The 24,890-nt window shown below is 43.9% G+C and overlaps 1 protein-coding gene across 1 annotated transcript in view; it reads left to right on the forward strand.

Annotated features, from left to right (window-relative positions):
• The window catches only part of UMODL1 (uromodulin like 1), a 72,676-nt gene that overhangs the window by 482 nt on the left and 47,304 nt on the right, over nucleotides 1-24,890 (forward strand). The gene's annotated exons all lie outside the window — the stretch shown is intronic.

Consider the following 24,890-nt stretch of genomic DNA (forward strand, 5'->3'; position numbering starts at 1 on the left):
GCAGCACCGCCCGCAGCGCCACGGCCGCCGCCCTCAGCCCGCCCCGCCGCGGGGAAACTGAGGCAGCGGCCGCGCGCGTGTGGGGCGGCTCGCCGCGGGGGTGGGGACACCCACACCCACACTCACACACACCCACACATACATACACACACACACATACACACACACATACACACACATACACACATACACACACAAACACGGAGGGACAGGTCCCTGTGGCGGGGGACAGAGCGGTTTGGGAGGTGCCGCTGTGGTAACCCGCACCCACCGCCCCCCCCAACCCGGCCTGCGTGCTGCGGGTGTGAGGGGGGAACCCGCCTGCAGCGATTCGGCGAAATTTGTGCTTGTTTCGTCGTGAGCTTTTTATCGTGGTGGTTATTGTTGCTGTTGTTGTTATTATTGGGGTTTTTAAGGTGTGGGGATAAGGCCCAGTGTGGTCTGTGAAGAAGCGCCGTGCCTAGTGCCGCCCAGTGTCCCTCACAAGCCACCCCCCAAGCCCCTCACGTTTCTGTCCCCCTCAAAAGCCACCACTGTCCCCATCAACAGCCACAGACTCCCCCAAGCCACCCAATATCCCATTCACTGCCCGCTGACCCCTCCCAAGCCACCCAGTGTCCCTCAAAAAACACCCACTGTCCCTCAAAAGCCACCCCTGTCCCCCTCAAAAGCCACCACCATCCCACTCACAAGCCACCCGCTGTCCCCCAAAGGCCACCACTGTCCCCCTCCCAAGCCAGCCCACCACCCTCTGTTGCCATCAGGGACACACATGCCCAGATCCCGGTGAGTTTTGGCTCAGCTCCTTCGTAACTGCTGATTTGAAAAAAATTATAATGGCCATTATCATTGCTTTAGGCTGGCTTCTCATCGTGATTATCCGCTTTGAATTAAATACCTGAATGGGGCTTTATGTGTCAAAATGCAAGTATTAAAATAGAAATTAAGAATTACAAGATTTCTCTTGTTTTTGTCGAAAGCTAATCTGGCGCGTTATCTTTTCATTAAGGACAGCTCTAGAGATTAGCATCTAATCCCATACATGTTTTCAGTGTGCTTTCAGACATCCCACCTAAGTCACAAATACCCTGAAGCAGCTGTACAATCCCTGGAATGTTTTTAGGGATGCTTTTAAGCGTTTTTTTGGCCAAGGTTTTGTTGCAAACGGGCTAAAAGGAGATGTACCTTACTGGGTCTGGCTCCTTTTCCCCCTCTCCAGATCTTGGGGGTTTGTTTTGTCATTGCTGGCTCTTTTGGTAGCTTTGGAAACTTGGGAAGCTGCTTGTGAAAGGAGTGTTTTTTTTTTCACTCAGGGACTCGTGCCCTGACGCGAGTGTGGCTTTGTGAGCCTGGGACAAGATGATCTTCCAATCCTTAATGTTCTATGATTCTACTTTGTCATTCTTACAAACACAGGATTTGAGAAAATTTTGAATGCAATCCTCCAAGATTCTGTGATTCAAAAAGACATAATCTGGCTGTATTTCATTATCGAGCCCGATTGACTTGTTATTAAAGTTTATGCATGCCTTATACCCTTGTAAATCAGATTTTTCTTGATCCTAATGAAATCTAGGGAAGGAATTAATTCTGTAGAATTATTGGGGGTTTAAGTTGTCTCTAAGTAGGTTAATTTTGTCAAATGTACCATTCCCAATTATTTGAATGTATTCTGGTTCTTCAAGATTAGCTTGTTTATGAATGTGTTTTCCAGCATTTCTAATTTTAGATGCTTTGATGGGGGGCTTAATTTGATATATTTTTCATCTTTATGTATGGTTGCAGCTGTTATTACCAGGTGCATGTTTGTTAAGTATAAGGTTTGTTCTCCATTTGGAGTATCCAATAACTGCTCAGATTAACTTTGGATCATACTTGCCAACAAGCTTTATCGCTGGAATTTTGTTAAAAACTGAACCCCTGAAAAATGTAGGATGTAAAGAAACTGTAAAGAAAATGGAGGATGATTATACATGGACATTGTGAGCAAATTAACATGTAAAAGCTAAAACACTTGCATTGCTTGAAAGCATGAAAATTACTGGTTTTCATCGTGTAAATATTGCAATAAATGGCCAAGTTGTGTACTCTGAATTGTTCGGTGGTTTTGACACTAACATTTTCAATGTAAAAACAGTGGGAAAGAAGTCATATCCTGGAGATAATTGTCTTTTTTTTTTAGATCTGTAGTTTCAGCTCTTATACATGTAGAGAATCTAAAATTTTCTTTAATGAAAATTTGTGTGATTAATTTAAATCTAACGACATCAGGTTCTTTTCCTGCAGAGAGCCTAAAAGTAGCTCAGATACCCTGAGGCACTCCTCTATTAGCAGCTGGGAAAGAGTTTTGCAGAGAGGAGTTTGGTTTTGAGGGAGGAGAGAGGATAAGGACAGAAGAAGCAGCTCCATTTCCATGGGGGAACCTTGACTAGATGGAGATGCTAACATTTTTCATCTTGGTAAATTTTCTTTGAGTTTTCTGTCCCTGTGGAGAGATCTGTTCTGTCCTTTGGTGGCTTTGGGAGTGTGTCCTGCTGGAGCACCCTTTTCCCCTTGGCAGTGGGGCTTCTCCAGCTCCAACTTCTCCTGTAACCACTGTAAAAATGGAAATGCAAAACCCCAGGCACAGGGGTTTGTCTCTTATTTCTCACCAAATCCTCTAGAACTGATTATTGCCAAGGACATATTGCAGAGGGGGATGGTTAGTCTCTGAAAAACTGCCTTCTGTCTCTGTGCCCCTGAAAAATCTTACCAGTGGGGCAAATGCTGTGGCTGTTACCCCATTCCTTCAGACACCAGCTTCTACCCCAGAACTGCTGGGATGTGGAGCACAGTTACCTGGGATCACAGAACACACGGGAACGAACCCATTCCTGTGAATGCAGAAGATATTCCTGGGAACTCCAGAGGTCTCTCTTTATTGATTCCAAATATTCTGCCAAAACTTAATGACTTGCCAAAATGCAAACAGAATTTTCCACCAGTTTCTCATTGCTGACAGCTGTGCACGGTAAAGGGTGCCTGGATTTTTATTTATTTCTTCTCATGTGTTCAGATGACACTTCCTATAACAAATACTAGCAGGTAAAGTAAGGAATCTTACTTTTTCTAGTTAAACCTGTCACTTATCTTGTCATGAAAATAGAGACACTTCCCAGTATTCAGAGGGAAAACCAGACAGTGAGATACACAATGTGAGCTAAAAAAAAAATTGTGAATTAAAAAAAAAAAGTGAATTAAAAAAAATTTGTTGTTTGCATTACTGCTGTGATACAAGACACACAGACAAGACTCTTCCTGAAGATGTAAATTCCTTACCAGGAAAGTAATTATAATATAGAATAATGTAAAACTGCCTTCATTCCTGGTATTGCTTCTGAGTGCCAAGTCTTGAGCTTTTTTAGCTGTCAGCCTCATTCTCCTGCAAATAGCACAATCTAGTTAATATTTTCCACTTGGAGCCCACATGCAGCAGCTCGGACAGGTTCAGATAAATGGTGCCAGACAGTCACAAGCTGGGTGGCAGTATTAACCTAGAAAGCTGTTAAATAGCAAGAAACACATTCCTGTTTAAAAAGGTGATTGTTCCACAGGTTGCACAATGATTCAGAGACAAATAAGCCACAGGTATTGGTGTGTGGTTTTTTTTAAGTGAGCAGACAGTCATGGGTCACTATGATTAAAGCATAAAGTCTTCATTTGCAGCTAGGAAGGGGTTGCAAATTCGTGGGTAATTCTAAAAAACACGTTGATGAAAAGCTGCAGGAGCAGCTGAAATAGAAAATCTGTCACAGCACAGCAGATACGGTGCAATTTTGTTTTAGCAGCTCTCCCAGCTCTGTGTAACTTCAGCTGGAGTTTGGTGTCTGAGCCTTCTAAAATTAAAATCCTGAGTATTCTGATTACAGTGGAAGTGTGTAAGAATATTAAAAAGTGGCTTTGGTTTCCTAGCTACAAGTGTGTTCATCACAGCTCATTGTGCATGTAAAGAAATTCAGAAAAAACCAAAAGGAGAGATGGATGATATGGCAAGCATTTTATTTTCTGCAATTCTGTCCAGTCAATAAGTGCAAGCAAGGAAAAGAAAAAAAAAAACAAAAAAAAACCCAAAAAAACCCCCAAAAATCCTGGTGCTTATTATTAAAAAAAAAAAAAAATAAAAAATAGGAGGACTTACGTTTTGGTTCATGTTTAACAAAGTTAATTTCCAGGAAGAACAAACGGAATGATAGTGCAAAATTTTGCTTTAGTACAGTAATTCTGTTAATGTCCTGCTTTCCTGTAAATGTGGCTTTGGGGATTGAGTTTCTTGGCAGAAAGCAGCGTGGCTGTAGCCTCAGTTCTTGAGAAGGTTCATGTAAGTGAATCAGAGAGAGCACCAAAGAGCTATTAGGGCTATGGGACGCTGGAAAAGTGAGCTTGATGCTTTCATTCCTCAGTATCAGTCCGTTTGGCCTCAAATGACAATCTTCTGGAGTCAGAGATTCCACAGAGATGGACAGCAATTTCCAGAATTTCAGCCAGTCCATTTGTGTTTGTGCATTGCTGAGATGCTGGAAAAGTGTGGTATATGTTGAGTACATGGTTTTTCTTTTCAGCAATTGTATCCAAGTGTTAGAGGTGATTTGTGGTAGGTTCTTGTCAAGTAAAAAGTGAAAAAGTTAGGAAGGAAAGGTATTGGCTTGCTGAAAAAAATATGTTTAATGTCTTTGTTTCATCAGATAGTGCCAGGGTGCCGTTGTGTCACTAACTCAATTTTATTTCTGGTGTTAACATGCTGGTTCTTAGATGACAAAATGTGTCTTTCAGGGAGAATTTGCAATTTTTAACAACTTCAGACTTACTCTTGTGCCTTTCTGTGCACTATAAAGATATGCCCATGGTGTGAGATGAGGAAATAACTCTTGCTTTCTGGTCATGATCAGCAGTTCTGTCCTGTGACAGCTGAGGGACAGCTTTACATTTCTATGGCCTGGGCCCTCTGACTGATGTCATCTCCACACGGATTTATTCATCACTGAGGGGAAAGCTCAAGTGGCAGAGCAAAAATAGCCAAGATACAGAATTATTGATGTCCTTATGTTCAGGCTACTGGCTGAATTTATTGTCGATTCTGGACTGTAGAATTACATTCTATGCATGATGAATTCAGCCCCCAAAAGAGAATGGGGATTTCTTTAGGAAGTGTTGCTTTACAGTTCTGAAGGACAGCAGCAGAGCACTGGAAGAGGCTTTTTTGCCTGACCTGCTTCTCTGTCAGTTTAACACTCTTTCCCCCAGCTCCCTGAGGCAGTTCATTACACAGGAGCCAGTGATATATGGACAAGAGAGAAGCTGATTGCCTCTCCAGAACCAGCATCCTGCTGGGGACCAAACTGGCTGTAACATGTTAAATTCCAGGGATTTGGGAGCTACATGTGCTTACACAGCTCTGTGTGTACATAGAATTTTGAATGCTGAGTGTGAAGAGACAAAATGTGTCCGTGGCATTGCACAGTTGGCTTCCCCTCTCTCAATTATACCAATGACATCTCTCCAATGTCTTTTTTCTTAGTTATGTTCACAGAGGTCATAGCTCTGGGTCACATGTCACCACTACAACAAGAATATGTCCTGGAGAGCCACAGCACAAGGGTTTCTGTTTGAAAACAACCCTGATGGTAAAATCCCACACATGAGCTGCACTGTTTTGTTTGTCAGACCCTTGGTGACTTCTTACAGCATCTTCCTTGGTGTTGTCATGGACCTTCTTGAGGGGGAAAAAGCCCACAAACTTTAAAAATAAAAGGTTTTAATGGGCAGAACTATCCAGATCTACTGAGAGCTAATCAAGTGATTGCACAAAGGATAAAGATATGCAGACACATCTGGCTTTAAGCTTTTTTATTTTTATCTTTTGTGATGTTTTTGTGTCTGAAGCATTATTGTCTGCACTGTACATTTCACTAGCAGTGAGGGCTGATGACTCAGGACTAGGAAAAACTGATGTTGACATTTGGGCCTTAGGTTGAAATTGCCTTCAAGGTTATGCAGGTGTATTTTGGTGCTGGGCTAAAAGATTGTGGCACTTATCTGGCCAATTAATGCCTAATTAAAGCACAGAAAATACTGAGAGTCTCAAAGTGGCATAGAAGGATTCAGCTGTGGCTTTTCAGTGTGGATGGCTGTTCTTTCTCCTCTTGAGGTCTCCTCCTATTTCCACAGTAGCACAAAGTATCAGTAAAGTTGTCTTTAAATACAAAAGGGAAGTTCCCTGTTGGAGAGGACATGGTGAAAATGCAAATTTCCCTTTGCATGTGGACGAGGAAGTGGAAAAGGCAGAGGGTGTCATGCTGCAAGGATGGCATAGAGGGGAATTGCAGCTGGAACCTGACACACTCACAGGAAAGTTTAGCATTTTCCAGTCTAAGCTAGAGTAGCTGAGGAACCTGACCCCTGCAGTCTTGTCAATGGACTCTCCAGCTACTGAAAGGACATATTTTTTTTCCCAGGAATCTGTAGAAATTTGTGATGTACAACAGAAATTCTCTCCTCTCCCCTCTGTCAGGCTGCTCAGCTGCCTGAATATGGGGTTTTCCTCCCTTAAGCAGGAGGTTTTTTCATTTAAATTAGGACTGTAAAAGTTCTGTGAATATGGAAAGTCTCTTCATTGGAAACTTTTTCTCCATTGCTTCGCAACTACTGCAGACCTGAGAGCTGCTCTGGTCTCATTTTATTTATTAGGACTACACTGGAAGAGAGAAAGTGAGAGTGGGACCTGGTAATTCACGGTGTGTTTGACATCCTGTTTTAAAAAAGATGATAATCAGATTTTTGATTTATTTTATATCTTTAACTGGCACTGTCACTCTTGGAGACAGGCTGGCATGTGTGGTATTTTGGGTGTTGCCTGGCTTTTGTGTCTGAGACCTGCAGAAAGGCAGACCTGTCCATGTTAGCTGGTAAGAGATAAATTCTCCACTGTACCTGCATAGAGCTGCAGTTACCAACAATGTCTTATAGTTTCTGTTGGCCAAATATTTTTGAGAGAATATGTCTGGAATTATTTTGCTGTAAAAGCTAAAATGACACACTTTGTTCCCTCGTATGTTTCATCATTCCCTCTATTTTAGGTCAGATGATTCATCTCTGCATTACTGGTTCTGCATTTCCATTGCCTTAATTGGGATTTCAGAGTCATTGCAGTCTGTATAGAATTGTCAATGCTATTTCTAACAACATACAGATTTCTTCCTTCCCTTCATTCCTCCCTAACATGGCAGGGGATGTTGGAATTAGATGACCTTTAAGGTCCCTTCCAGTCAAACCATTCTGTGATCCTTCTCTTCCTCCCTTCTCTCTCTTCTCTGCTTTCCCTGGTGCCCCCTCCCCACCTTCCTCAGTCCCAGGTGGTTTCTTTGCTCCTGGCTTTGCTGCAGCCCAGCTTTTTGGGGAGTGAGCTGGGTTTCACTCACTCTCCCGCTGAAAGCTGACTCCTTTTCTTTACCCACAAGTGACTCTTCATCTGTGTTAAGGTACAGCCAGGTATGTACAAAAATCCTTGCAGGTGAAGGCTGTCAGGAGATGCCCTGGACCAGCACATTTACTGATTATTTCACACACCACAGCAGCAATTATTCTCATTTTCAGCAGCAGCTCCCAGCACATAGGGGGGGTGTCATGGTTGCTTTTCCTCCCACCTTTTCCCACCCAGGTGCCTGCAGACACCAAGAGCAGCCCCCACCCAGCACAGGACAGCACTTGCTTCTGTGTACAGTGATTAAGAGCTGGGTTTAACCTAATTGCACCTCCATATGTCAGCAGGGTGCAGCTGCTGGGTGTGGAGAGACCATGGCAAGTGCTGGAGTTAACCACAGCTTATCTGATCATCACTGGCCACCTAGACTGAAAAATCTGGCTGGGAGCATGCTTGTAGCCAGTGGTGAATAAAATAAAATACTAAGAAGAGGGTTTAATATTTAAGAGTGCCATCCATGAGGCCTAATTGTTCTTAGATTTGTGCTCAAAGGGGCTGTGAGCATTCACAGTTGAAAGGAAGCACTTGAAAAGGAAGACATTTGTCATTGCTACTCACAGAGAAACTTTCTGTTTGCATTTTAAAATCCTGAAGCTAAAGAGGACCATTAATTACAACCATGTAATAAACCTCTGCATGTAAATAATCCTCATTAACCCTGCACTAAATTTATAGCTTCTACTAAAGCTGTGCCTTTTCTGCTTGCTTGAAAGACTCAAACCTTCCCTAGTCATCTCCTCTCCAATTAAAACTTAGGAAAGAATGAGCATTTGCTCTCAAAATATTTTAAGCAAAAAAAAAAAAGTAATCAATATTAAAGTTTCCAGGACTGGCAGCTATGAATTCAAGAAAAGAAGGAAAAGAAGGGTTATTTTAACCATGAGGATTATTGAGCACTGGAAAAATTTGCTGAGGGATGTGGTGGCTTCCCTGTCACCACCACTGGGTTCCTGTGCCACAGCTGCTGCATGTGCCCAGCGTGTTCCCCAGCTGTGGTGGTGTGTCCAGAGCCTGTGGGAAAATTTCAGCAGGGAATTTTCCCCAACAGATGCCCTTGGAGCTCCAAATGGGGCAGCCCTTCAGGTAATATTTCCAGGTAATGTTGAGTGGGCACAGCCAAACTCCTAATTCCTGCTGAGCTGCCTCCTGATTGTTGTCACTCGGTAGCTACAGAGTTTGGTGAGCTAAGGGGATTGGAGTGTCTGAAACTGCTGAAATTTCTGGACATCTGTTTAGCTTCAAGACTGGGCTCACTGGAATAAAACCTGGGTGAAACTGTGAGTTGTGTCACTAACGGACGACCTAAAAATAATAAATTCAGGGCATTCTTTCAAGATAGAGCAATAATTTTCTGTTGCCTGGCAATGTCTTTGGCACCGCATACAGAGCTGGGAGTTTATTTTATGATGCTGTGCAGAAAAATTTGTTTACAGTTTTCCACTGTGATTCCCCCAAGAGGAAGAACCCATGGCTCATACAGAGAGAGCAAACATTAATGACACCTTCTTTTCATCTTGGCAAATTTATGACCAAGTTTCCATTCCTCCTTCTGTATTTCCAGAAATATTTATGCAGAGACTTGTGTTGTCTCAATTCATCCCACTTATTTTCAGTGGGAATTAGTTTGAAACTACTCTGAACAGCTTATTATAGCACAATTTAAATTTTAGTTGATTTTTATGTACTCCTTTTTTTAAATAATTCTGTCTTCACATGGCAAGCAAAAATATTTTCCCTTTTTTTTTCATGGAGGAATAAGGAATTTTCTAATGTATTTCTAGATGACATTTTATTAACCATAGAGTATATTTGGTATGGTTTAAAGGGAATGTTATTCACCCAAGATGTCACCCTTGCTTGATAGAAGAATCTGAAGACCCAAGTTTCACAATATTCTTCAGGCAAGTAAGCTGCTGTATCCCTCCCAAACAACAGTATTTACTATCACTCATAGGACTGGGATATTTTTGTGACTGAATTAAGCCCCAGTAACAAAAAAAGATTTTTTTTTTTTTTCCTCCTGGAGTATACTGCTAAGAGGGGGACAGAAACCACCATGGTTTCTTGGGCTGGAATAAATTTTTCATGTGAACTGGGATAGACCCTGCCTGCATTTTTGGGGGAATACATTAACACTGGAAAGAGGCTTGTGTGAACTGAGTCCACAAAGAAGATCATTAAATAAATCATCCAGAGCTGTACTGATGACAGTCACCTATTACACATTTAGAAAGCAAATGCCTGCTAAAATCAACAGTTTAAAATACTCTGAATTTCTTGTCTCCATTGGCATTTTAACATTTGGTCAATCCCTGTGACAACTGGAACCCCCAAATCTCCTTTTACGGTCAATTCCATCGGAGAGGATCCTGCTGATGGAGGGAGAGATGATCAAAATTACGCTTGGCTGGTGATGAGCTCAACAGAGCCAGCGAGATTTTGTCCTTGTTTTCCTTTTGTTTACATGGTAACTGTCTGTTTCCTCTTCCCATACAGATGAATGTCATGTAGCACAGCAGAGATGTGCTGCCCTTTGCTTGCCAGCAGAAGTTTCTAATAATTGAATCACTTGAGTGCTGAAATTTAGAGGCAAGACTTCTCAAAGGAAAAAAAAAATATTAATATGCAACCAGTTGAACTTTGTGGCATGTCAAGACCACCCTGTCACTCCTACATCTTAAAAATAATTAATTCTTTTCTTCTTGTGGGAAAGGTGATGAAGTTATCTAAGTCATCAAAATTCACTGTTCGAGTCACAGATTTTTTTGCAGCATCTTGATGGTTTTAAGCATAACCTCAGCAGCAGCTTCTTTTTGTGGTACAGGAGAAAATAATTCAGACCTCAAGCTGATCCTAACTCAGTCTGTTAAATACTTTTTGAAGAGGACAGATTTTGAACTGCTCCTTCAACATGGAAAAACAGAATAAGTTTCATTTGTTTTCATAGCAGCTAATTGCATAATGTGATTTAGCTTGAATGCAGAGGGCTGGAAAGAATAAACAACTTAATAAGGTGCTGTGGGACTTGCCTTTATGATGCACATGTAAAGACTTGTTAAGGACAGAGGCTTAAAGTAAACTGATAGATAAAAGCTTCTACAGGGTGTTTACAGCATCCAGCTCCAGCACTCAGTGTGCAGGGAACATTTCCCTCCTCATGGATTGCACACAGTTACAACCCACTGTTTCCCTTTCTTTTTTTTTCATCCTTATCACATTTGCTTTCAGTAAAAAAAAATGTGATGCTTAAATAATGTAATAATTGTGGTTGAAAAGTGGGGTTTGCAAGATCAAGTTTCAACAGGTTGATGCAGTTCCATCATATTAAATTTAAATATTAACAGTGTTGAATCAAACACAATTCCTCTTGCAAGGGTTGTATATTTGCACAGATGTGTGTATCCACCTAGATATGCTTTTTTTGGTGCCTATATGTATTTGTTTAAATATACAAAGCACATATGTTTGTATCTGTATACACATATAGACATGAATGTATATAAAAATAAATGTGTATAATGGCAGAGACACATAAAGGAACAAACCTAAGCAAAACATAAATCTGCATTTAATATTCAGACTGATAGAAATACACTGTTTTACAGTGCATTTCTCTTCACCTGAGAATGCCAAAACCTGGTGTGAAGTCTCTTGGCATTCCAAATATGGAACATCCTTGCCAGGCATTTCTCATTTTTCCTGATTAGCTTTGCAAAAAAGGTGATAGATGGTTTCTTTTATGGGTTACCAAACCAGTGATGCAATATATAATCTTTATTCCAAAGCATTTACATATCTGCTTCTCCTTTCAGCACTCTGGTACCATAAAGAAACTGCCAAAGTTTGTGTCAGCACTTGATGCCATTAGGAGGTAGGAATGATTTCCTTTTCCTGAGTACCTGGAAAATCCAAGAGTGCTGCCTAGCTGAGGCAGGGGCTGCACTCTGGAGAGGGTGTGGAAAGAGCTGGAGATTTCTTGGCATCAGAAGTGGAAATATCAGTGCTGAGAAACTCCTGGGAGACAGAGGCTCTTCCCTGGAGTGGAGTGAAACTCCTGCTCTGAGGATGGAGCTGCACAGCCCTGGAGGTGCCCTCCTTGTGAGACACCTGTGGGCCACTGATGGAACCCTGGGTGCTGAGAAATTTAAACTTTCTCTGCTTAAAGGCACAGACTCTCAAGAGAACACTACAACTGACCTGAGGCTGTGGAGAGGACTTCCAAAATTGACTGATAGCACTGGGATTACCGGTGTGTAGTTGGTTAGAAGTATGTTAGAATATCACAGGGTGGAAAACTTAGAGTGTGGGGTTTTAGAATATAGAAATAAATATGAAGCAAGATGGAGGTTTTAGGGTGGAGACAGGTTGTTCTTCTTCACCTTCTTCCTTCTTCTCCATGGGTTTGGGTGGTATTTTGTAATTGGACAGAAAAGTCTGCACTGTGGGCTTTGAGTGATCAGTTATTGGGAACTGGGAAAAGAGAAAAGAATCTAAGAGTCATTTCTTAATTGGATAGTTTAGCCTTAAAAGACCTTGTAAGAAGAGATAGTTAGCCATTTCGTGCCTTGCTAATGAAAGGCTGCAGAACTCTCAGTTGTGAGGCTGTTACACTGATAAGAAACAATAAACACCTGAGTGTGAACATGAAACACCACCTCAAGTGCCTTCAGTCCTGACCTCCAGAAACGGATAGGCTGCTCTTGGACTTCCACTCTCCCACTGCTCAGCTCCCAGGTGCTGATGGAGCAAACCCTGCTGGGGAGCTCTGGGCAAGCTGGAGCTCTGCCCTCCTCTGTTTCAGCAGCAGCTTCAGCTCAGCAGATGCTTCAGAGCGACTGGGAGGGTGAAGGTTTGGTGCAGAGCCAGGATGCAGAGTCAGAGCAGCAGCAGGAGCCATCCCCAGGCTGGGTGAGCCCAGCACTGCCTCCTGGGCAAGGCTGCATTTCTGTTCAGACTTGGCTTGTTCCTGACAGACACCTGGTGCAGGGGTTCTTACAAGGAGGTTGCAGCTTTTATCTGGGGGAAGGGTATGAGCAGGGCCACGGAAAACACAGAGATGCTTTGATTTTAATTGCATGGATGATTTAGTATCAATCTAAAAATAAAAATAATCATTTCAAAGCAACAGTTGCACTTGACATCCAGCCAGGATTTTCTTTTTTAAAAAAAGAGAAGAAAAAGGAAAAGCATTTTCTCACTGTGTGCAGTGAGAGCTGTGAAACCACCAGTGAATTTTCTGTTTGTTCAGAATCCCCTCAGAGACACAGATTTGGGTTCATAACTGATCTGGGCATTACATTTTGGCAGAAATATTAAAACATGTATTCTTATCCTTGCAGCCCGAGTTTCCCTGTACCTCAAACTTTCATTTCATATTGGTTTTAATAATTTGTTTCAGTCATTTGGTGCTTTTCTGCCCACATTAAAAGCTCCCCACTTCCTTTGTGCTGAGTAATCCAGTATTTGTTCTGGATTAGTCACAATTACAGGTATGAACAGGGAGGAAAAAAGAAACGATACACCTCCCCCAAACAACCTACTTTGTTCCTCCTTCTAAACAAATCTATTTAAATGTTGGTGTCTTCTAACCAGGTTAAAATGTGCTGTTTTTTTGCAAACCTGACTGAATTCCTTACTCAGTATTCACACAGTAGGAGCAGGATGTTATCCCACACCTTGTCTGTATCTAAGGATCCCTCAATCCAGTGTTTCTGCTTTGAAGGGCTCCTCCTTCATGGGCTCTCCTCCTTCATGCTCTGCTTTTAGTTGAGCTGGCTCAGGACAACAATGTGCCTTCAGGTCCTTCAAAATCAGAAACTTCCTATAAACATTTAAATTGAATGCATCAATAGAAGCTCTGACACAAATTGTGAAACAGGTTCTGGGGTTTTGGCTACAGATTCACCTCTGAAACAATTTAGGAAAATAATCAGAAAGGTGTGCTTGGGTCTGTGTCTTTGTGTCTGTAACTCTTAGCTGGCAGTGAGAGTTAAACCTTCAAAAAGCAAATTGTGGGTTTTGGTTGGTTTTTTCTGTGCTTCAGATCTGCTGAACAGAGGCAGGGTTTGCATCTGTGTGCAGGAGACTGATTCCCAAGTGGAATTTCCAGTTGCGTGCACAGTCCTCTGTCCTTCCCATCTGTATCTCAGCGGTGTCAGATAGGATTTGGAGAGATAAAAAAGCTGAAGTCATCCTTTTCCCAAGAGAACCAGCAGGTGCCTTCAGTCAAAAACGGGTTCCAGGCAGCAGCAAGGGCACAATCCAGTGAAGCAGGGCCAGATCTTTGGGCTGGTCCCTGGTGTGTGCTGCTTGTGAGCCCTGTGGCACCCACTGGGTGGGCGAGGAGGTGGCATTGGTGTCAGGGCCCATTCCCTGACTGCTTCAGGGATCTGATGGCAACTGGGATTGGTGTCAGGGACCATTCCCTGACTGCTTCAGGGATCTGGTGGCAGCTGGGATTGGTGTCAGGGCCCATTCCCAGACCTGCAAGGACCTGATGGCAACTGGCATTGGTGTCAGGGACCATTCCCTGACTGCTTATCCCCAGACTCTGCTTCAGGGATCTGGTGGCAACTGGGATTGGTGTCAGGAAGGGATCTGGTGGCAACTGGCATTGGTGTCAGGGCCTATCCCCAGACTCTGCTTCAGGGATCTGGTGGCAACTGGGATTGGTGTCAGGGCTCATCCCCTGACTGCTTCAGGGATTTGATGGCAACTGGGATTGGTGTCAGGGCTCATCCCCTGACTGCTTCAGGGATTTGATGGCAACTGGGATGGGTGTCAGTGCCCGTTCCCAGACCTTGCTGCAGGGATCTGATGGCAACTGGCACTGGTGTCAGGGCTCATCCCCAGACTCTGCTTCAGGGATCTGGTGGCAACTGGGATTGGTGTCAGGGCCCATTCCCAGACCTGCAAGGACCTGATGGCAACTGGGATGGGTGTCAGTGCCCATTCCCTGACTCTGCTTCAGGGATCTGATGGCAACTGGGATGGGTGTCAGGGCCCATTCCCTGACTGCTTCAGGGATCTGATGGCAACTGGGATTGGTGTCAGGGCCCATTCCCTGACTGCTTCAGGGATCTGATGGTAACTGGGATGGGTGTCAGGGCCCATCCCCAGACCTGCAAGGACCTGATGGCAACTGGCATTAGTGTCAGGGCCCATTCCCAGACCTTGCTGCAGGGATCTGATGGCAACTGGGATTGGTGTCAGGGCCCATTCCCAGACTCTGCTTCAGGGAGCTGGTGGCAACTGGGATTGGTGTCAGGGCCCATTCCCTGACTCTGCTTCAGGGACCTGATGGCAACTGGGATGGGTGTCAAGGCCCATCCTCAGACCTGCAGGGATCTGGTGGCAACTAGGATTGGTGTCAGGGCCCATTCCCAGACTGCTTCAGGGACCTGATGGCAACTGGGATGGGTGTCAGGGCTCATCCCCAGACTGCTTCAGGGACCTGATGGCAACTGGGATGGGTGTCAGTGCCCGTTCCCAGAACTTGCTTCAGGGACCTGATGGCAACTGGCATTGGTGTCAGGGCCTATCCCCAGACTCTGCTTCAGGGATCTGGTGGCAACTGGGATGGGTGTCAGTGACCATTCCCAGACCTGCAGGGATCTGATGGCAACTGGGATGGGTGTCAGTGCCTGTTCCCAGACTCTGCTTCAGGAATTTGATGGCAACTGGGATGGGTGTCAGGGCCCATTCCCAGACTCTGCTTCAGGGATTTGATGGCAACTGGGATGGGTGTCAGTGCCCGTTCCCAGACCTTGCTGCAGGGATCTGGTGGCTCAGCCAGCCAGGCAGAGCCAGGACGGGCTCAGTCCCATCAGCAGCTGCTGACACAGCCCAGAGCCCCACCTGGATGGGACCTCCAGGTGGATTTGCCCTCGTAACCCCTGGGGGATGCTGAGCAGGACAGCCTCTGACTCTCCTCCCAGTAAAGCTCCATAGCAAAGGGCAATTCCCCCTCCCAGGCTGCTTTCCCTCAAAACCACCTGGGTTTAGAGCTGAAAACAAGGAGCAGGCTACGTAATGTCTGAGATGGGATTTACTCCCCTGCAGCACTGCCAGGTCACGGATGAGGTGTGATCGAGTCTCATCTGGTGCCCAGCTCGTGTTGGGGATGGGATCCTGCCCTGGAAATGCTGGAGGGAACAAGAGCTCCCCTGTGCTGGGATTGCACAACCTCCTGTGTCAGAGGAGCAGGGCCAGGCAGAGCTTCAGCCTGACCTCTGCCTGACTCATGTTTTTTCCTCCTGTTACCAATAAGAACTTTTTCCTTGTGAGTCACTTTGAAACAGTTCGTGTGTGTGTTCAGGGGAAAGAAAAAAAAAACCAACAAAATTCAAAGATTTTCCTGAGGAACGGTTTGTTGGTGAGACAGAACAAATCACTGGGTCCTTCTGGGGTTTTCTGCTTTCAGGACGACCCAAGAGTCCCTTTTTCCCAGCCCACTGGCCGAAGAAAGAGTCAGGATTCTTTGGCTTGTGTTCACAAGGTTGTTTATTATCTAGTATCCAAAATATTTTCTCTCAGACCCGCAGAGGTCTGATCTACAGGTCTGTCAAGGGCACACTGCACTGCCCTGAGGCAGTGTTATCTCTTTATACTAAAACTTATGTGTACTTTATTTACAGTTATTTTCCAATACCTATCACCTATGTTAGACTGTCTACTTCTACTCTAAACCAATCTAAATGTGCCACCATCACCAAGAAGATGGAGGCTAGAAAGAAGAAGGAAGAAGGACAGGACAAGTCCCTCATCTTGCCCGCTAGACCCCCATAGTAAAATTCTTCAAAATTCCACCTTTCATCCTGTGACAACTATTATGCTACTTATACTTTTGTGACTTGTAATTCTTCATGCAAAGTTGGTAATTTGATCCATGAGTTAAGATTGAATTCCCAAGTGTCTTTGGCTGGATGCCAGGGTCTCGAGCCATTCGGGGCACCCGGAGGGATGTCCTGGGTTCCAACAGGTACTGTCAGGGACTGTTCTGCCTGCACAGTTCTGTTAATGAGCTCCTAGGGCTGTCAGGGATTTTTTTTTTTATACTGTCATTTGTGTAAGTCCCTTCATTTTAATGCTTTCTTCTCTGAAATGCAACAGTGAAAAACACAAGTGCTACTCTTCCACTCTTTGGATGTCTGAAGCTCAGGGAAACAATGACCCCTTCAAAAACTTGCCAGTTTAGCTGTGTCCATCCTAACACAGACATAAAGTATGTTGGCAAAACTGTTCTTGTTCTCTTCCACTTTATTCTCAGGTCACAGAAACAGAAGCACATTTATAGTGTTGTAGCTGTGACTCCTAAAAGGTCTGAAATATTGGGATTTCTGCCCCCTCCCATCCCCATGGCTTCCTTGCAGTGGCAAATTTGACCGTGTGACTCACAGCCCAAGAGCTCTGTGGCAGTGGCAGGGAATTCAAGTCCCTGAAATCACAGGCAAGTGTTTTAACTCTGAGAGCTGAGTAGTTCCTGAGAAATTCTTTTCTCTGTAGGGAGCAGACATTAAGGTGTTCATTGTATGTATTCATTTTCAGAAACAGGAATAAGTTTGTATCCTGGTGGCAGGAATGATTTGGTTTTTGTATTTGGCTGCAAAAATGTTATTTCTGGCTAAGTCAGCCTGTTCCTCTCTTCTAAGACCCACTGGCCTTGCTGATTGATTTGAGCCAGTTTTGACAGATCAGCTGCAGGCAAAAAGACAATTAAGTTTCTGTGGTTTTCGTGAAGTTCAGGAATGTAGAAGAGGGAAGAAACCTTAGCACTGCCCCACTAAGGGAAAAACTGGCTTGAGCTCAACCCTTGCTAAACATCTGAAATGCCACAGCAGGAGCAGTTTTAAGACTGCCCTTATGGTGAGACAAAATTCACTGGGCACCAGAAAACGCAGCCATGGTGCAGAAATCAGGTGGAAATCAGGTCTCATCTGAACTTCTTGTCACCTTCATTGGCAGCACGGTTTTGCCTTTACCTTCCTGTCCTGGATTTTTTAATTCCACGGTGAGATCTTCAGGACTGGTGAAATCCATCCATTCCCACAGTCTGCTCTGGCCACAGCCTGGATTTTTTCTCAGACTGACAGGCTGAAACTGTGTTTCTGTGAGCCTGGTGAGGCCTCTGAGTATTTACTGACAGCTGATTTTGAGAGGTTTTTGAGTAGCCAGAAGGTGAAGGAGGTGGTTCTGCCCCTCTTCTCTGCCCTCGTGAGACCCCACCTGGAATTCTGCATCCAGCTCTGGGGTCCAGCACACAGGAAGGATGTGAAGCTTTCAGGGGGTACCCAGAGGAGGCCACAAAGATGATCAGAAGGCTTGAACATCTCTGCTGTGGAGCCAGTCTGAGAGAGCTGGGCTTGTTCATCCTGGAGGAAAGAAGGCTTTGGGGAGAACTTAGAGCACTTTTCAGTGACAAAAGGGGGCTTGTAAAAAGGAAGGAGATTTATTTTTATGGTGAGGCCTCTGAGTATTTACTGACAGCTGATTTTGAGAGGTTTTTGAGTAGCCAGAAGGTGAAGGAGGTGGTTCTGCCCCTCTTCTCTGCCCTCGTGAGACCCCACCTGGAATTCTGCATCCAGCTCTGGGGTCCAGCACACAGGAAGGATGTGAAGCTTTCAGGGGGTACCCAGAGGAGGCCACAAAGATGATCAGAAGGCTGGAACATCTCTGCTGTGGAGCCAGTCTGAGAGAGCTGGGCTTGTTCATCCTGGAGGAAAGAAGGCTTTGGGGAGAACTTAGAGCACTTTTCAGTGACAAAAGGGGGCTTGTAAAAAGGAAGGAGATTTATTTTTATATGGCCAGATAGTAAAGGAAAAAGGGGCAATGTTTTTAGCCTGAAGGAGGGCAGGTTTAAATTAGATTTATGGATGAAATTCTTTACTGTGAGGCCCTGGCACAGGTTGCCCAGAGAAGCTGTGGATGCCTCATCCCTGGGAGTGTCCAAGGCCAGGCTGGATGAGACTTGGAGCTACCTGGGACAGTGGAAGGTGTCCCTGTAGGGATTTGGAACAGGATGAGCTTTAAGGTTCCTTCCAGTCCAAGCCATTCTGTGATTCCATGATTCTAGGTTAAATGATTTAATAATTCTCAAGCTTTAGATCCTGGTTATCTACAGGAAGATGTGTTTACTTCTGAAGCACAGAGCAGTTTTTGTTATATTCCCAATGATCTATTCCTCAAATATAAATTCCCAATGAGCCCATAGTCCTGTTCCCCTTGTGCATATCAGTCTGTCCTGAAATGTCATGACCATTTTTTGCATCTGAAATAATGATTGCTTTATAGACAAAATAATAAAAAGCAAGAAAGAAATGTTCCAGCAATGACCTTTCTGTGTCAAACCCCTTGCCTAGAGAAGATCAGAATCTTCTAAGTGAGTAATTAAATCAGAAGTGAATCTGTCTAAAGCAATAAATGCTGAAAAAGTATGATGAGAAAGCCTGCTGTCAGCTACAATATTTCAATTACTGATGGTACAGTCTAGGAGAGTCAAATCCCATCTCTAAAAATCTGCTTCTTGATCCTGTAACATTATCCACAAATGGATTTCCATGTGCCTTTTAGCCCTTCCTTGTATAAATGGCAAACTTTAGATCAGTTTAGACATTAGAAATGTAACAGCAGAGCTGGGAGAACTGATCAGCTCCAGATGACTGTGCCAGGAGCACTGGGATGAGCTCCTTCCAGGCTGGAGTCCAGCTCACTTCCAGCACCACACAGCCAGGGCTTTTATTCTCAACATCTCCTTTTCCATCTCTGTTCCTGTCCTTCCTCACCACCAAAGAGAGAGTGGGCAAATCTTCTGCTGGAGTCCTAAGGCAGAATCACAGAATCATTTAGGAAAAAACCTCCAGGATCATCAAGTCCAACTTTTGTCTGATCCCCACCTTGTCCCCAGCCCAGAGCACTGAGTGCCACCTCCAGGTCTTGCTTGGACACCTCCAGGGATGGGCACTCCAAACCTCCCTGGGCAGCCCCTGCCAATGCTGACAACTCTTTCAGTGAAGAAATTCCTCCTGATGTCCAACCTGAATTTCCACTGGAGCAGCTTGAGGCTGTTTCTTCTTGTTCTGTCACTTGTTCCCTGGCAAACAGACCACACATTTGAAAGAGATAAGGGAGAAAAGACCAAAAATTTATCTGAGAAATACAATGATGGCAACCAAAAATGGAGTAATGTGCAGTCATCCATGCATGTACAGATGTTCAGTTATCCAAAATATTGATCAATCTGTAGTTTCCCTGCAGGAGACTCTGTTGGCTTGTGCTGAGCAAGTACAGCTGATCACAAAGAGCATGTGCTGCTGCAGGGGATGTAGGATATAATCCTAAACTTGTTGCAATTAATACAGCACAAGAATGTGGCTGGAAGATGGGAAAAGGGCTGGACAGGGCACGGTTTGCATCCTTAATTGCCTGAGTGGTCTTTTCCAGTGTCTGAATTGCTAAAAAGTAAATTTCTATGAGCCTGACTGATGATAACTGAAGAAATAATGCTGATAGTTAAAAAAAAAATACAGATCATGAAGAGAAATATTTATATTTGAGCATGTAACTGAAGAAATAATGCTGATATAAATCAAAACCTCAAAGAATTTGCAAATTGTGAGGTAAATCTTGAAATACTCATGATTTCTGTAGCCATTTCTTGCTTGGATTAACCGTTCACTGACTTTTCTCAAATTTTTATTTGAAAAGGGGGTTCTGCACATTCTGTATTTAGGAATCATTAACTCACTACTGCAATGGAGTTCCAACTCAGATGCAATCCAATTCACATGTCAGTCTGGCATTACCTATATTTGAAATTGGACAAGACATATTGTTCTTTATAGGAGGGACCAAGTAATTTCTAGGGGCTAAAGGTCTGGTTTTTGTCAGTGCTAGCCAAAAAATTTCAACCAAGGTATTTTTCCTGAAAATTTAGATAGTTCAAAAAAAAAATACAGATAATGAAGAGAAATATTTATATTTGAGCATTGCATTTCACTGATTTAAGTCCTCTTTCTTATGATTATTTATTTATTAGTGGGGTTTTAAAGTCAGATGGCATCCCCTGCCCAGCTTACAGCTTGTTGCCTTCCTGGCAGGAGATGTAAGTGGTGCATCTGTGGATACAGCCTGGCAAGACATGCTGGTGCTAAGGTGCACATTCTCCTTAAAACAGAAATATTTCCACATCAATTCATTTTTTCTTTTTAAAATTTTTTATTGAAGCATTCTACAATACTGATTTTTTTTTTCCCCTCCCTCGGAAAACTTTAATTTTCCATTGTTTTTCTTCCTTTTAATTTCATTTTCCCCATGATGAGCTTGATATTTGATTTTCCAAGCCAGAAGAACATCTTACAACTGCCTCAGTGCTACTCCAGGCCCCATCTCTGCTACCTGAACACTCAGAAACGAGAGGGTCTGTGGTTCCAGATCCCTTTCACCCACATAAAATTGTCTGCAACACTGTGGTACATATTTAAGTGCTTCTCTGAACATATTGCCTCAGCTCCAAGAGCTGTACCTGTGATTTTCCATCCTTTAGTGTCAGCTCCTCATAAAATATCATCCCGTGTTTGCTCCTTGTCTTTGCCTGAGCCAAGTGACATTGCACTGAAGTTATTGTCATGTGCTGTAAAGCTGGAGGCACATCTATCTTGGGAATGTGCCTTGATTGTTTAGACAATGGGGAAAAAAAAAAGATTTTTGGTTTTTCAGACCTGATTCACGCCCTGTTTAACAAGGTTCTTGATTGCCTGGCATTGCTCTGTCTTAGGGGATGCTGGAATTGCAGTGAAATGAGGAGCACAGTGACAGCAACTGGACAAACAGCTGAAACTCAGGAATAAACACTCACAGAGAGATTTGCTTTTACTCTCAGTTTGCTCTCAAGGTACAGAATTAAAGACCTTCAAAGTAGTAGTACTGAATCCAAGATGTTTATACCTGGTGTTTGAGGTGCGTAAGTCTGGCTCCCAGATGTTGAATCTTTAAGGGGTGAGAGGGAATAAGTGCTCTGAAGGATGAACAGGGACTAAACCAGCAGTTTTAAATTGCCTTTTTCTCAAAGTCAGGCTGGGGGAGCCAAGTAGAACAGGCAGAAGAGGCAAATTCCCTGGAGAGAACCAGCAAAAATTCCCAGCAGAGCATCTTTGTTTCTGTTGCCAGCAGTTATCACCTCCCTGCAAAAGGAAAAAACCCAGAGCACCTTTTCCCCTAATCCAAAAGCCTACCTGTGAGGACAGGCAAGCTCTGCCACCTTGGAAACAAAGGGATAAGGAAGGTTTATCCAGAATGGGCCCTGCAATGGCCAGGATCACTCTTACTTCTGTTCTCATCCTCTGGGCAGCCACACGGCAGGGAAGGGGAGATGAAATTACAGGTGAGTGATGCAAACCTGCCCACAGGACAGCTTAGTTTGGATGTTGCATAGATATTTCTTTGAAATAAACCAGCCAAGGTGGCCACTCTCCAGAGAACTGGCAATGTCCCAGTGATCATTGAAGAATCCTCTGTTGATAATTGAACAGAGAAAATCTAACCAAGCAAAAACCCAACCTTTGTCTCCAGCCTTTCATCCCCAGGCAAAAATCCTTGTCACTTCCTTTGTGCCAGAAATGAACAAGGAGAATTTCTGCTTCGTCTTCAGTATTGCGCAAATTTTTATGAAAATTGTCTCTAAAATAAGCTTTAGCAGGAAATGTGCCTGGCAAATTCCTGGGGATGGATAAGGTGAAGCTGTAGAAGACATACTTAAATTTCATCTGTGGTATGGGCTGTAATTTTGAAAAACCCTAACCCAACTGTAACTGCTAAATGACCCCTAATTTATTCTTAATTTCTGGTTTGATTCATTTAAATGAGAAAACATTATGATTTTTTGACTGCTCTTCATTGCTTTTCTTTACTTATGTGGTTTGTGAACCTCAGTTAAATATAAACCATATTTCTTAGAACCTTGCAGACTTTTCTGTTATTCTGTTAAAGCCACAGCTGAAAAGATGTTTGCAGAGATTAGGGCCAATAGAACTCCCATCCCAGTGCCATTTAAAGTAAATGGTGTTGACTTCAAAATTTGGAATTTGTAGAAAAATCGAGCCCACGATCCTTTTTTCATTCATGTTTTGGAGAGTTTGCATTTCAAAACCAAGCTTGAATCTGCCCTCCATGAACCCATTCCAACAGTTTATTTTTAAGGTCATGCCAAGACAAGAAAGGGGCTTGTCTTTCAGTCTGACTGCTCTCCAGTAGGAAAAGATTTTGCAGATCTCAGCTCACAGTGGCTCCTGTGGCACCTGAGTGGTGAAGTTTCCAGAACTGCAGCTCTGGCTGTGACACAAATGCTATGAAGCATTTTATATTGCTGTTTTTTGGTCATGTTCTCAGTTCTGATCTGGCTTTAACCTTGAGTTCCAAGGAGCCTGTTCCTGTGCAGCCTTTGCTCCCAGGCTTTCCTCTCAGTGTTTGTTCCTATTAATAAAGGGCTTGTTTTAATTGTTTATGCTCTTAACATTAAAAAAAAATTGATATTGTCCCTGATGGTGCTGAAAGCTGGTGGTTTCTGAGACAAAATCTAAAATCCAGAAGTGATAGTGGTAACACATCCATACTCATGGCAGGTGACTGCCTTCTGCTTTGCCATTGACTGCAGCTTTGAGTCACTGAAAACAACAGCCAGTGCATTTTAATTCCATTTGACTGTGCCATAATCCCATAGATGGGAGTAATGAGAACAGAAAGCCAATTTGCTAAAGAGCCCAAATTGATCCAAGCCACATTGCTCAGCAGCAAACTGCTGTCAGCAAAATAATTGAACTCTCTGAGTGTCAGAGCTTGTTTTGAACGGTCTGGAAGTGATGGATGGGGCAGAGGTTGGTGGTGCTGCACCTTTCCCTGACACCTTCAGTCCAACTTCTGGCACTGAGGGCATCTTTTTGTACCACCACAGCCTCATCTCAGAGCTTCTCTTTAGGCTTTGGCAGCCTCATTCTATACCTAGTGTGTGTGTGTATGTATATATATATATATATATAGATATATGTACGTAGTATCAGTGTTTAAGTATGAAATATGACTTCATATCTGCTCTGACAGCTGTAGCTTCCAATTATAAACTGTGTCTAATTCTACACCATCTTATTCTCAGTTTCATACCTGTATTTATGTTGCACATTGCTGTAGAGACTAAGCCAGCTCAGCTGACACTGGAATTTTTAGCTTTCCAGTGCTGCAGCCTCAGCTCTGCACGGACAGCACGAATCCTCAGTGCTCTCCTTACTCAGTTTTTCCCTTCCAGTCCCTGCTTTGCTCTTGCCAGGCTTTACATGAGCTCTGGAGGAAAGGAGGGATCATGGTGATGAGGAACAAGGCTGAGCTCTTGCTTCTCACCTGCCCTACTCCCCTCAAACCTGATTTTGTACTATAACAGTCTGATTCCTTAATGTAGGAGTTTCCATTTCTCGTTTTCATAGAACAATATTTGTCCTGCTCTTTGTAACAACAGGTGTTTGTGCACTTTCTCCAGGGAAAGGCTATAACCAAAATGATTTAGGTATTAATTCTGTTCCACCCTGGTTATTTAGCCATTCAGGTTACAAACAAATTTTTAAAAACTCTGAAAACAAATAAAAAAGCTGGAGCAATACTTTTTCCCCCCACACCTACATGCCTAGGAGCTTTTGCAGAGAAAGGTATTCTTGGAGCAGTCTTAACACATGGCAAGGGAATGCTTTCCAAAATGCAATGACAACTGCCTGCTTCTTGTCAGGCACTTGTGCCTCATGTGAGGTGCTAATGGATCAAACACAGTGAATAAAAAGCAGCCCCTGAGCTCTGATTCCTGCTCCAGAACCCACGTTTTCTTTCCTTTCCCATTCTCCCAGAGAGTTATCCTAAAGTTACAGGATAACTGATTTCTCTGGCTCACTTCTCCTTCCATTTCCTCCTGCACAGCCATGTCCTGGTCAGAACTGCATCCCAGCCTTTGGGCTCTTCTCCTGGCTCTGGGTTTGAGCCAGGCTTTGAGCCAGGCTGGGTGTCTTCTGTCCCTCCTGAGCACCTCTTGGCACTCCCTGTTTGGGGACACAGAGCAGCCTGGTGCCTCTCAGGGGTGTGCAGACCTCTGGGCTGTCCCCAGAGCCCCAGGGAGCAGAGACAGGGGTGTCCTGCTGGAGGCTGGCTGGGAGGAAGAAGCAGGGAGTGAGGTTTCCACGCTCAGTGTTTCCTGCTGACCTGCTCCAAGCAGCAGCACAGAGTCCCTGGAGCCTGCTGGGAGCTCTCTGGCTCTCACAGGCACTCCCTGGAGCACAACCAGCATCAGCTCTGCCTTTTGCTGCAGGAGGGAGGCACGGATGAGTGAGGCAGGGCAGGGCTGGGCTTC

This window comes from Pyrgilauda ruficollis, unplaced genomic scaffold (assembly GCF_017590135.1).
Source record: "Pyrgilauda ruficollis isolate IOZ18807 unplaced genomic scaffold, ASM1759013v1 scaffold84, whole genome shotgun sequence".
NCBI lineage: Eukaryota > Metazoa > Chordata > Aves > Passeriformes > Passeridae > Pyrgilauda > Pyrgilauda ruficollis.